The sequence below is a fragment of the Xenopus laevis genome, chromosome 8S, assembly GCF_017654675.1.
Source record: "Xenopus laevis strain J_2021 chromosome 8S, Xenopus_laevis_v10.1, whole genome shotgun sequence".
NCBI lineage: Eukaryota > Metazoa > Chordata > Amphibia > Anura > Pipidae > Xenopus > Xenopus laevis.
The window spans coordinates 35,061,457-35,073,043 of NC_054386.1; the positions used below are offsets into that span (position 1 = coordinate 35,061,457).

Below are 11,587 nucleotides of genomic sequence, written 5' to 3' on the forward strand. Positions count from 1 at the left end.
CAACACTAGTAGCAGTAGGGATAAAATACTCTGGGAATACTGTGGGATAGCTGGTATAGTAGGGAGATATGATGTCTATAGTAACAGTGGGATATTAGTCTCTGGGAAGGGAATGTGACTGTGGGATAACGGGTATAGTGAGAGACGTTGCCTGTACTAACAGTGGAATAATAGTCTCTGAGAAGGGACTGTGAGATAGCAGGGAGAGATGGTGCCTACAGTAGCAGTGGGGTAATAGTCTCTGGGAAGGGAGTGTGACTGTGGGATAGCAGGTATAGTAGGGAGAGATGGTGCCTATAATAACAGTAGGATAATAGTCTCTGGGAAGGGACTGTGGCTGTGGGATAGTAGGTATAGTAGGGAGAGATGGTGCCTATAGTAGCAGTGGGATAATAGTCTCTGGGAAGGGAGTGTGACTGTGGGATAGCAGGTATAGTAGGGAGAGATGGTGCCTATAGTAACAGTAGGATAATAGTCTCTGGGAAGGGACTGTGGCTGTGGAATAGCAGGTATAGTAGGGAGAGATGGTGCCTATAGTAGCAGTGGGATAATAGTCTCTGGGAAGGGAGTGTCACTGTAAGATAGCAGGTATAGTAGGGAGAAATTGTGCCTATAGTAGCAGTGGGATAATAGTCTCTGGGAAGGGACTGTGGCTGTGGGATAGCAGATATAGTAGGGAGCAGGGCCAGAACTAGGGGTAGGCAGAGTAGACATGTGCCTAGGGTGCAAAGCTGGGGGGGGAGGTGCCAGGCACGTACCTTCTCTGGCTCCTTCCCCCTAGTTCGGTCCCTCTCTCCTGTCTGGACTATCCGCGTTGGTTTGCTCTTACGCTTCTGCGTCGATTGGCTCATGCGTTCATGAGGTAGAGATGGTCCCTATAGTAACATTGGATAATAGTCTCCTGGAAGGGACTGTGGCTGTGGGATAACAGGTATAGTAGGGAGAGATGGTCCCTATAGTAACAGTGGATAATAGTCTCCTGGAAGGGACTGTGGCTGTGGGATAACAGGTATAGTAGGGAGAGATGGTGCCTATAGTAACAGTGGGATAATAGTCTCTGGGAAGGGAGTGTGACTGTGGGATAGCAGGTATAGTAGGGAGAGATGGTGCCTATAGTAACAATGGGATAATAGTCTCTTGGAAGGGACTGTGACTGTGGGGTAGCAGGTATAGTAGGGAGAGATGGTGCCTATAGAAACAGTGGGATAATAGTCTCTGGGAAGGGAGTTATAGTGTTTAACACTCCAACTAGAGGTATAATGTAATTTCTCTGTTCCCCAAAGGGTTCACACCCACCTATGCAAATTTGACATGAGTCTTCTATTACATTGCTTGTGCAAACGTGCTAGAACAGATAGTGTGTTAAAATGTAAAGAATAATGTATGTAGAACCTGTTTGCTGTTCCCATCAGTACAGGTGCCATTGTCATTGCTCCACCATGAGTAGCTGTAGAAATCATTTACTAAAAGATTCCCCTGCAGCGGCTCAACTCACTATTAGGGATGTCGCGGACTGTTCGGCGGCGAACATCGGCTGTTCGCGTCCGCCGCAAGTTCGCAAACGTCGCGCGACGTTCGCCAATAGGCGTTCGCGTCAAAATCATTCGACCATTCGATCGCTAAAATCGAACGATTTTCGTTCGATTCGAAGGAAAATCGTTCGATCGTTCGAATCGAACGATTTTCGGATGTTCGAAGTTCGCGAACTGTTCGCGAACTGTTCGCATTTTTTGCCGGTGTTCGCGAACGGCGTTCGCGAACACATTATCGGCGGTTCGCTACATCCCTACTCACTATAAAGGGACACTGAAATAGATTTGAGATTGTGCTGTTCCCAGTTAAGGTTGACACCTTTCATATAGGGAAATTCTGGGCAGGGGGCCATACTTCCTAGGACTGACTGGGGAGGAGGTCTAAATCCATGTGACCCCTAACAAATATGTCAACATATCAGCTAGAAATGCCAATGGCTGTTGCCCCTGAAAACAGGGAGTTTTGTACAAAAACGAAAAAGTGCCATGGACACCAGGTAACAGCCAGTTATATAGCGAGTGTCTTGTGGGCAGCCCAGAGTTTGCAAACTTTTCTGGAGAAAAATAGCATCCATCCAATATTTTTATTCTTTTTCACTACTGATAACATTGGCATAAAGCATAATTTTTACTGTCCGGGCCAGTAGAATAGCAGCCAAGTGGTAACTCTCCCCGGCGCCCTGGTGCAGCCTCAGACCCTCCTCCACAGGTACTTATTGTTATGTTTTGGTAGCCGAGGATGAGCAGAGTATAACAGTGCTTTATTAGCAGGCTCATGCAGCCATTACACAACAGTAAGCAACGCTAACACCACAAGCTGTATAGAAAGTATGCACAGTATAAGTCTTGAGAACAGTGACATCTACAGGCCATTTGTATAAACACCACACTTATGCCATCGGTACTGGCTCCCTGAGATTTGTAATTGATGGGCCTGGGGTTTCAACCGGTGGCATAACTAGATGTTACTGGGACCCACAGCAAATTAATTTTAGGACCTTCAACATAACCAAAGGATGTCCTTTTTTACCAATATATATGTTGAAATTACTCAGTTAGGGCATCATGGGGCCCCTATACCTCCTGGGCCCCCTGCAGCTGCAGGGTCTGCTTCCTCTGTAGTTACACCCTTGGTTTAAACCCACTCACGCCTCAACTAGGCCCCATATGCTATACCATTAGCCACAGTCAGTGCCACATTTATATCTGTCCCTATAACTCCCACCCTTGCTTGGTTTGAGGGCTTGGAACAGGTTTGGGGGGGGGTGCACAATAATAAAGCAGACAATGTGGAAAAAGCTGTATCTAATAATTTTAAGAGCAGATGCGCTATTGTGCTCTCTGAACTAGCAATGTGTCCTCCAGGTCTGGACTGGGAATCAAAATAGGCCCAGGTACACAGAGGCCCACACAGACATCCAAACAGCCCCCCCCCCCAATAAATAGTGTCTGTCTATGGCAATTTAAAGCAGCCCATCTGGCATTTGCCAGAACCCACAGATTGCCAATCCGGGCCTGGTGCCCCCAACCACCTCTGGCACAGGAAAGGTAAATGCTAAGGGGCGGCATCTCAGGAGCCATCACAACTTTCAGAATCACCCCTGGTTCCCGGGACAGTTTATATACCCTTGGCAAAGAGCAGCCTACCAGCACTGGGCACAGCAGTTTTAGCAAAAGACAGAGAAAATTAAAGACAAAACATCATTAAAGCCCAAATTGCAGTGACCTCCAGGCTTACCAGGTGCCCCTTCTCTAGACAATTATTGGGCACTTGTGGCAACTGGGAACAAACAAGGAAGTACCTAAAAGTGCTTGCTAGAAGGATTCCCCTTTGGGGAAATGAAGTTGGGCAGCACATATTTGGAAGCTTAATACTGTGAGAGAACTAAAGATGAAAAAAGTGAAGTCTACAGACACACATAGTCCTTTCTTTGTCCACTTTAAACAAGGACAGAACAGGAAGTGAGTTGAAAAAGGCAGGACAGGAAGGGCAGGGCCTTAAATATCACTGACCTTTGTAGCTTCCCGTGTAGTGTTTCACATGTTGCAATGGCAGCCTTTGCTAGCATTGTTTCTGTTTGCTGCCTACTGCTGTCTGCCCTACAGGTACTTAAACCTTTGTGTAAAGTAGTGTACATACCTCCCAACTGTCCTGTTTATTGCGGGACAGTCACGATTTTGACAGCTCAACCCGCAGTCCCGGGTTTGTTACTGAAATGACCCGACTTTCTCTTTGATCTTCTGCACTGAACAGCCAGAGAAAAATACGAAGTTCCTAACTTAATTGACTTTTGGCAGAGAGCCGAGAATATATACTTTGATACTTTTGTAACAATTTAAGAAAATTTCTTGGGAGAACTTAGACTCACAGCTTAAAGGACAATTCACCTTCATTAGCAAAACTGTAATACCACATAAATAACAGAAATTAGTTCAAACTTTCATCACCTGCCAAATTTTGTAAAATGGACATGGTAATTAGGTGGTGTTGTGACAAAAATGGGCATAGTCAAAAATTTTACTGCGCTCCTTGCAGAATTTTTTTTGTCCCTTTTTCTATTTCCAAAATGTTGGGAGGTATGCTCATCCCACCTAATGCTTCTCTGTGAATGGGTCCCAGTGCCCCACTCCCATCTTTGCACCCTTCTCAGGTGCGTCACCTATCACATCTTTCAGCCTAAGGGTGCAGGTGGCAGAAGCTTTGCTGGTGGAGAAATGCCCACTGATTGTCTGTGGTGATGTTGGCTGTATTTTAATGGCACCTTTTTTTTACACAGTTTAATAAATATGCCCCTAATCATTTTTCACTTTGGTTTACTTTCTAGCAATGTGTGTTTCTCTAGCTAAGATTGACTGTAAAGCTTGTTTTAACATAGTTATAGGTGACAGCAGTGCGTGGGAGTTGCCACGGGAGAGTGGATTTATTAATGAACCATGCCATGGGAAGCATATTGGACTCATTCTAACATCATGAAATACAGTTAGAAGCAGCGCTTTACAAGTTTAACCTCTTGTCTACCAGCCCGCTGTCATAATGCCAATATCTTTAACAAATTGGCAGTTTATTGGCTTATGTATGAGCTCTCCCAGCAGCCTACCCAGCATCATACTGAGGCATCAGAGGCCCAATAGGGCCACAACGTGAAGAGCCCCCTCGGGATCTCCAGAGGCCCCCTCCTGATGTATGCAATCCCCCGCCCCTCCCAGTGAGCTATACGTAAGTTTTGCTTAGTCCTTAGTCTGAATTTTTCAGGAGGCTGCTCAGGCCTGGGTAAGTGGGGACCCATGAAGGCTGAAATTTGGCCAGTTATTTATCAAGGAGCTTTGAAAATCCCATCAAAGGAGTACCACATCAGCAAATTGAGGCAGTCCTTTCCTGGCCTGTCCCCATAGGCCTGCAGTTTGGCACAAAGATCAGATAAGCTTAATATGGTCCAAAGCACGGAAGCCTGACGTGCATACTAATGCTGCCAAGCCAGCTAAACACTGAGAATTGGCTACTATGCCACAGCCCATACAGCTGGAAGGTGATAACATGCAGAGGCAGCACACTACCAGTGGCTATATATATTATGTATATTTATGCAGTTGTGTGATTCTATGTACAATGGCAAGCACAGAACAGTGCAGTGTTTCTATGGACACAATGAAGTGATTGTACTCCATCTATAATAAAGGTTAGACCTTGATGTTCCTCTGCAGTTTTCCTTCCTGATAAGCATTGTGATAAGAGGCTCTATGTACCTGCTGATAATGGATGAGTATAACGCTGTGGAGCATTCATCTGTCATGTGACAAGCACATCCCTTTATTAGTGTTTGGTGATTAATAATGAAATACTGTTGAAAGCAGTATTTGTTTATACTTTCTCCTCTCTGTTTCCGACTCTTGAACACTGTAGCAGGTCAGTTCCCCTTCAGTACTGTGAATCAACTGGCTCCCTGCTACATTGTTTCAGAAGTGAGAGCCAACAGTGCAGAGACAGATACACTTTCAGATATGCTTTCAGTAGCAGTTGCATTTAACTTTAAATTCACTGAAACTGTATAATAAATGTATATTTTGTTGCTTTTGTTGCTGGACAATCGGTAACAGTAGCTGGACGTAGAGACCTGGGAGGCTTTGGTCGAGCAGATCTGTGCTTGACCCATGTCAGTAGCCAGGTCCGTAGTAGCCAGATATTATTGACACAAATATAAGCTGTGAAGATGCCACTGTGCTGTAATATCATGTTATACTAGTAAATATGGATTTTCCATCCAATATATCATTTTAATGTCTTAGTTTTTTTCCAGCCTATACTTGAGTGGTGCTTCCTGGCTTCTTGCACACAGATATAACCATTTATGGATGTAGATTGGAACAGATGGTGGAATCTGCTGCCCTGGCTGTCATTAACCTTAAAGGGTAATGGACTGATAGGGAAGCAAGTCTGTTATTATTGCTAAGACAGCAGAAGAGATGGCGGCAGTGCACTCAATGTACCGGGGGTGGGTGGGACAGTGGTTAATATATACAGTAAATACCTGTAATCCTGGATATGGCCCTGTCGTTTACAGTTGCTTTCCTGTAAGTACAGAAACAAAACACCTTATATTTTTACAACGGTACTAAGGTGCACGGAACCCATTCCCTGACAAAGGCGTGTGCGTGTTGCCAGTAAACACATACAGCACAGAACAAAGATGAACCCAGAAAAGTAAAATATTCTGTTGCACTGACAGATCACAGACAGATGAGAGCCATAGAATATGCAATCCCTGGCAGGCAAGCAGTTTAGGGGTCATGGTATTTTGTTGCATGTGTTCAGGCGACAAAACATTGCGTTGAATAGTATTGTAATCATTGCAAACTTACATTTAAATATGCAAATTAGCATTTTGGTTCAGTACTTGGTCAAATCCTTTGGCAGGCTGTTCTCCTTTGTATTTATTCTGTAGAACAGGAAAATACTCATGGCCTCCTATTTAAAGGAGAACTAAGCCTTAAAGGAACAGTAACACCAAAAAATTAGTAATGAAAATATCATGTACGGTTGCCCTGCACTGGTAAATCTGATGAGTTTGCTTCAGAAACACTACTATAGTTCATATAAATAACAGGGCTGGATTTACATAGTGGGCACCCCTAGGCCTGCTGACGTTTGTCATCCAGTCCTCTCCCTTTTGTTTGTGCAAATTTTTATCATCTGAACCAGAGAAATGGGGATTGGCGCACTGAAAATTTAAAAAAAACTATTATATCTCCTGCGGATCGCCAGTGTTTTTGTACCAATGTGGGTGTGGTTGGGCAGCATGCAGCCCCCTGAAATCCTGCTGCCCTAGGCCTGGGCCTTGGTGGCTTTTCCACAAATCCAGCCCTGATAAATAAGCTGTTATGTAGCAATGGGAGAATTATAAAAAAAAGGCTATATGGCACAGGTTAAATAGTGGATAACATATAACATTATGTTCTACAGAGCTTATCTGCTGTGTAACCTGAACCGTTTCACCTTTGAATGGCTGCCCCATTTGCTACACAGCAGCTTATTTATATAAACAATAGTAGTGTTTCTGAAACAAACACACCAGTTCTACAAGTGCAGGGCAACACTGCATTATATTTTTATAACTTTAAAGGACAAGGAAAGTATTTTTTTTTATCCCCCATGATTGTAAAGTCCACCCTATGAAGTACCTGGTCGCTAGGTTTTTTAGTGCAAAATCCGTTCTGTTCTCCTGTTCCGCATCCTAGTCTGTAAATGAAGCACATCGTTATCAGCGCCGACATTTTCTTTCTTCAAGATGGCGCCGGTTGTTCATATGCGCATGCGCCAAATCTATTACGCGCATCACGTGCGCGAGCGTCACAGTAAAGTAAAAAAAAAAAAAACGGATCCTAACAAGTAACAGGCAGTCCGGCAAGGCGTCACCATAGCAACCGTTTAGACGTGTTGCTATTGGTGCGCGCATACAGTGGGAGGGCACAAGGACAAGCTTCGTGCACAGTTTGCACGTCCTCCTGCTCTGTTAGCTTGTTCACATATGAGCTCTACTGCGCATGCGCTCCCTTTGAACGCTTTCAGTGTGCAGAATCCTCTGCCTTTGTCTGTGTTGAGATCGGATGCATCATGGGATTTTTTTACACAGTACTGTGCGGTTAATTCTGTAAGCAGCCTGCAGATGTCACCAAAGGCTATACACAGAGACGATTGGAAGGCAAGGCTGACTACACAAAAGGTATGCCTATATCTGAAGCAGGATTTATGTATACACTTTCCTTGTCCTTTAAAACACTTTAATTTTTTGGTGTTACTATTCCTTTAACAAAGAAGTAGGGTAGAAATGCTGTATATTATGTTTTGGGCTTCTGTACCAGTCCAAGGCCATCACAAACCATCTTCTTTTTACTGATTCCCAGCACATGCTCTGGGCTGCACTGTCACTTACCTGAGCTTAGGGTCCCACTCTCAATCTACTGTTAAAGAGAATATGAACGTGACAATACAAAGCCGAAGACATCATTGTCCCAGAAATCTATAAGTCAGGCCCCAAAGATGGGCCTCTGTGGTCCTGTTTAATAATTTTAAGTTTCTACAGTAGCACATAGTATTATAATAAGGCACATGACCAGTGCTGTAGCCATAACAGGCAATTTTTTTGGAAACTCTCATTTGTGTATACATATCTGTTCTCAAAATTGTTCATAAAGATGTTTGCATATGACAGGGCCACATTAGACCCCATTTACGTCCCTCTGACCTGGACTTGAACACAAGTCAGCCATAAAATTAAAAAAACTGTTGTTTCATCATCAAGCGCTGTTTCATCACATTTTACCGAAAAGGGCCATGGGGTGCACCAATTAAAATTCCAAATAATAGATCATGCCCCCACATTACGGCGGGGAGGGGCAATAGAAATAAAGAACTATTAAGAAAAGAAGCTAAATGGATTCATTTGCTAGAAACATTGGAGCCCCATGGCCTTAATCGGGAATATGATCTCCACCCCATCTTTAGGTAGTTTCCCATGTCATAGGTGAGAATTTTTATTTAGGTTGTTTTTAATGTATATTTATTGTATTTTACTATTTTACAGATTTGGACTGATCTGTGCGGATTACCTTAACAAAACAGATTTATTAAGAATGAATGACTGATGAGACAGAAATTTGAACCTAAATGTTACTCAGATAAGTGATATAAAAATAATTGTTTTCTTTTGTAGCACTGTTGGGAGTTATGATACAATGTAGCCATGAGATGGCGCTGTAAGAAGAAGTATAAATTGTTACACCGTAAATGTATCAGTAACTTGACAAAGGGCTGGATATTGGCCAGAAACGTTGTAATGCTGTAGATCTAAAGCCATGAGCAAATAAAGGCTTTTTAAACTAACATTGCATGGAGCTGTGTCATGTACTGGATTGGAATTAACTCAGCTGGTTAGTGGACCACTGGACACGTGCACCATAATCTAAAAAGAGGGGGAAATTGAGTGAGTGCTGACTAAAAAAACTACTGTTAGTTGTACGGTTCAAAGCTGATTTCACTGACTTAATTTGGGTCCCCTGAAATAAAAGTTAAAGGAGAAGGAAAGTTTAAATCACCATGTTTTTTCGTTCAGCAACCCTCCAGTTTGGAATTTCAGCTGCTGTCTAGTTGCTGGGGTCCAATTTATACTAGTAACCTAGATATATATTATACACACAACACACACACACACAACACACACAACACACACACACACATATTTTTTTTTTCCTCATATTCAGGCATTCATAAGGGGTGCGACCATGTAACATAGGGAGATCAGTTAATTAGGGGTTTTGGGATCTGACAATATTAGGATCTGCAGGTTTTGGTTTGCATGTGAACAGGGTTACAGTGTGGTTATATGTGTCACACACTTGTCTTCTCCAGTAGATGGCACCCAGACACTTGATAATAGCTAGATATAATGCACACCAGCTACAGTAAAAGCTGCTTGACACAGGCACCATTGCTACACCATTAATAAGAAGGAATAAGCATGACATCCCAAGTGACAAGAGGATTCTCTGCTTGTAGTGTTGGGGGGGGGGTTAAATGTGTCCCCTAAAAGTTCATTTATTTATACTGGCCATTTGCCTTTGCCCCAGTGCAGTAATTCACAGCAGCCAATCACAAATTTTCTTTCATTTTTTTTTTATAACTCTTTATTTAAGTTGTTTTATGAGTTTTACACAAATAATAAGTAAGACATAATAAAAGACATAAGAAAACAGAAAAAAAAAAACATAAAGGAAAAAAGAAAAAAAATTACACAGTTGAGAAACTGAAGTATGCATAGTTGTGGATATGATTGACTAAATACAATGCAATGTCATGGCTTTATAAGGTTTCACAAGGTGCAGACCCACCCTACAGCAGAGTTTGGAGTGTAATATCTAGGCAAACCAGTCAAAAAGGGTTATCAATTTTGGAGGTGGAGGCCTACAGCATCCCAGAATAAATGGAACGGAGAGGAAGTAGCCGCAGATCAGCCCTACTCGAGGAACGCAATTGTGTCCATTCTCTGCAGCCACAAACTACATATGTAGTGAGGGCGCTCTGGGCCCCAAACTTCCTAAAGGTTGGAGCAACTAAGTTGTAGTGCAAATATTGGGAAAATGGTATATCCAGTTTGTCCATATCTTATCGTAAGCCGACTTGTTGTGGCTATGTATAGCCGACATATATTCCATTCTACGTATATCTTCCACCTTATCCTGCACTTCAGTCATCGTAGGGGCTACTCTTTGTTTCCATTTTGAACATATAAGTCTCCGAGCCGCTGTGAGTATGTGGTTCATTAACCTTTGGTCTGCGTTAGAGTTCTCCTCAAGGGGTTTACCCAGTATATACATCCAGGGATCCAGTGGTATGGTCCGGAAAATCACTTTACTCAAAAGTGTTGATACTCTTTCCCAGTACGGGACGATTATAGGACAGAACCACATTATATGTGCTAATGTGCCTCGATGTTTGCATCCTCTCCAACATCTGTCTGTTGCGGTTGGGTATATGGCGTGGAGTTTATCTGGGGTGTAGTACCAATTAAGTAGAATTTTGTATACGTTCTCCTTATACCGAACACATGTGGAGGATTTTTTGGCATTTTCCCATATGTCTTCCCAATCCTCATAGGGTAAGTTAGTTGACAAGCTCTCTTCCCAATAGCGCATATATGCGTGTTTCGGAAAGGGTTCTGTAGGCAGTGTGACCAGCATGTTATATATGTTAGAGATCAGTTTTCCCTGGGAGGGCCCGCCTTTGGCAAGTCTTTCAAAAGGATGAAGAGATAGGTTGAGTTGTCCTTTAGTTATGGTTCTGACATAGTTCGTGATTTGGACGTACTGATAGTATGGTATCGTTTTAGTCCCCATCTTCTCCTGTATCTGCGGCTGTGGTTTAATCTTGCCCGTTATAGGATTTTTAATGTCCCATAAGTGAAAGCTAAAAGGGTCATGCCAGACCCGCCGAAGGGACATGGACTGTCCTGGCGGGAATTGCGGGTTACCAGTGATGGACTGTAAAAGACTGGGTCTAGATATTAGGTGATGCTGTTTGACGACTCTGTTCCAAAGCGATATGGTAAACTTGATTGAATGTAGGGGGCAACTACTAAGTAGTGGAGGGTGGCTCTGTCCCCATATCGTGGTACCCAGGTGCAGTGGATGTACCACTAAAGTTTCAAGTAATGCCCATTTGCTGTATGGGTTACAGGTGGTCCAGTAAGTGATATGTCGTAAGTGGGCTGCTAAATAGTAAGCCTTAATGTCCGGTACAGATAGTCCTCCTTGTGATAGTCTTTTCGCCAGTACTCCTTTAGCTATTCTTGGTTTTTTGCCAGCCCAGATGAAGTGTATAAGCATAGATTGGAGGGAGATAAGAACTTTGTTAGGCACCGGGATGGGGAGTGTTTCAAACAGATACAATAATCGCGGAAGGACGTTCATTTTAACTGCGTTTATCCTACCAAACCACGCCAATGTGCCTTGATTCCACAGTACCATCTCAGCCTTAATTTTTTTAATTATGGCAGGGTAATTGT

The 11,587-nt window shown here is 43.1% G+C and overlaps 1 protein-coding gene across 1 annotated transcript in view; it reads left to right on the plus strand.

Moving 5' to 3' along the window:
* Positions 1 to 9,119, plus strand: part of fam3a.S (FAM3 metabolism regulating signaling molecule A S homeolog) — a 30,227-nt gene extending 21,108 nt beyond the window's left edge. Inside the window, exon 11 of the mRNA XM_041574328.1 lies at positions 8,612 to 9,119. The gene's annotated coding sequence lies outside the window, so the exon portion shown is untranslated. The remainder of the gene's footprint in view (positions 1 to 8,611) is intronic.
* Positions 9,120 to 11,587: the final 2,468 nt, after the last annotated feature.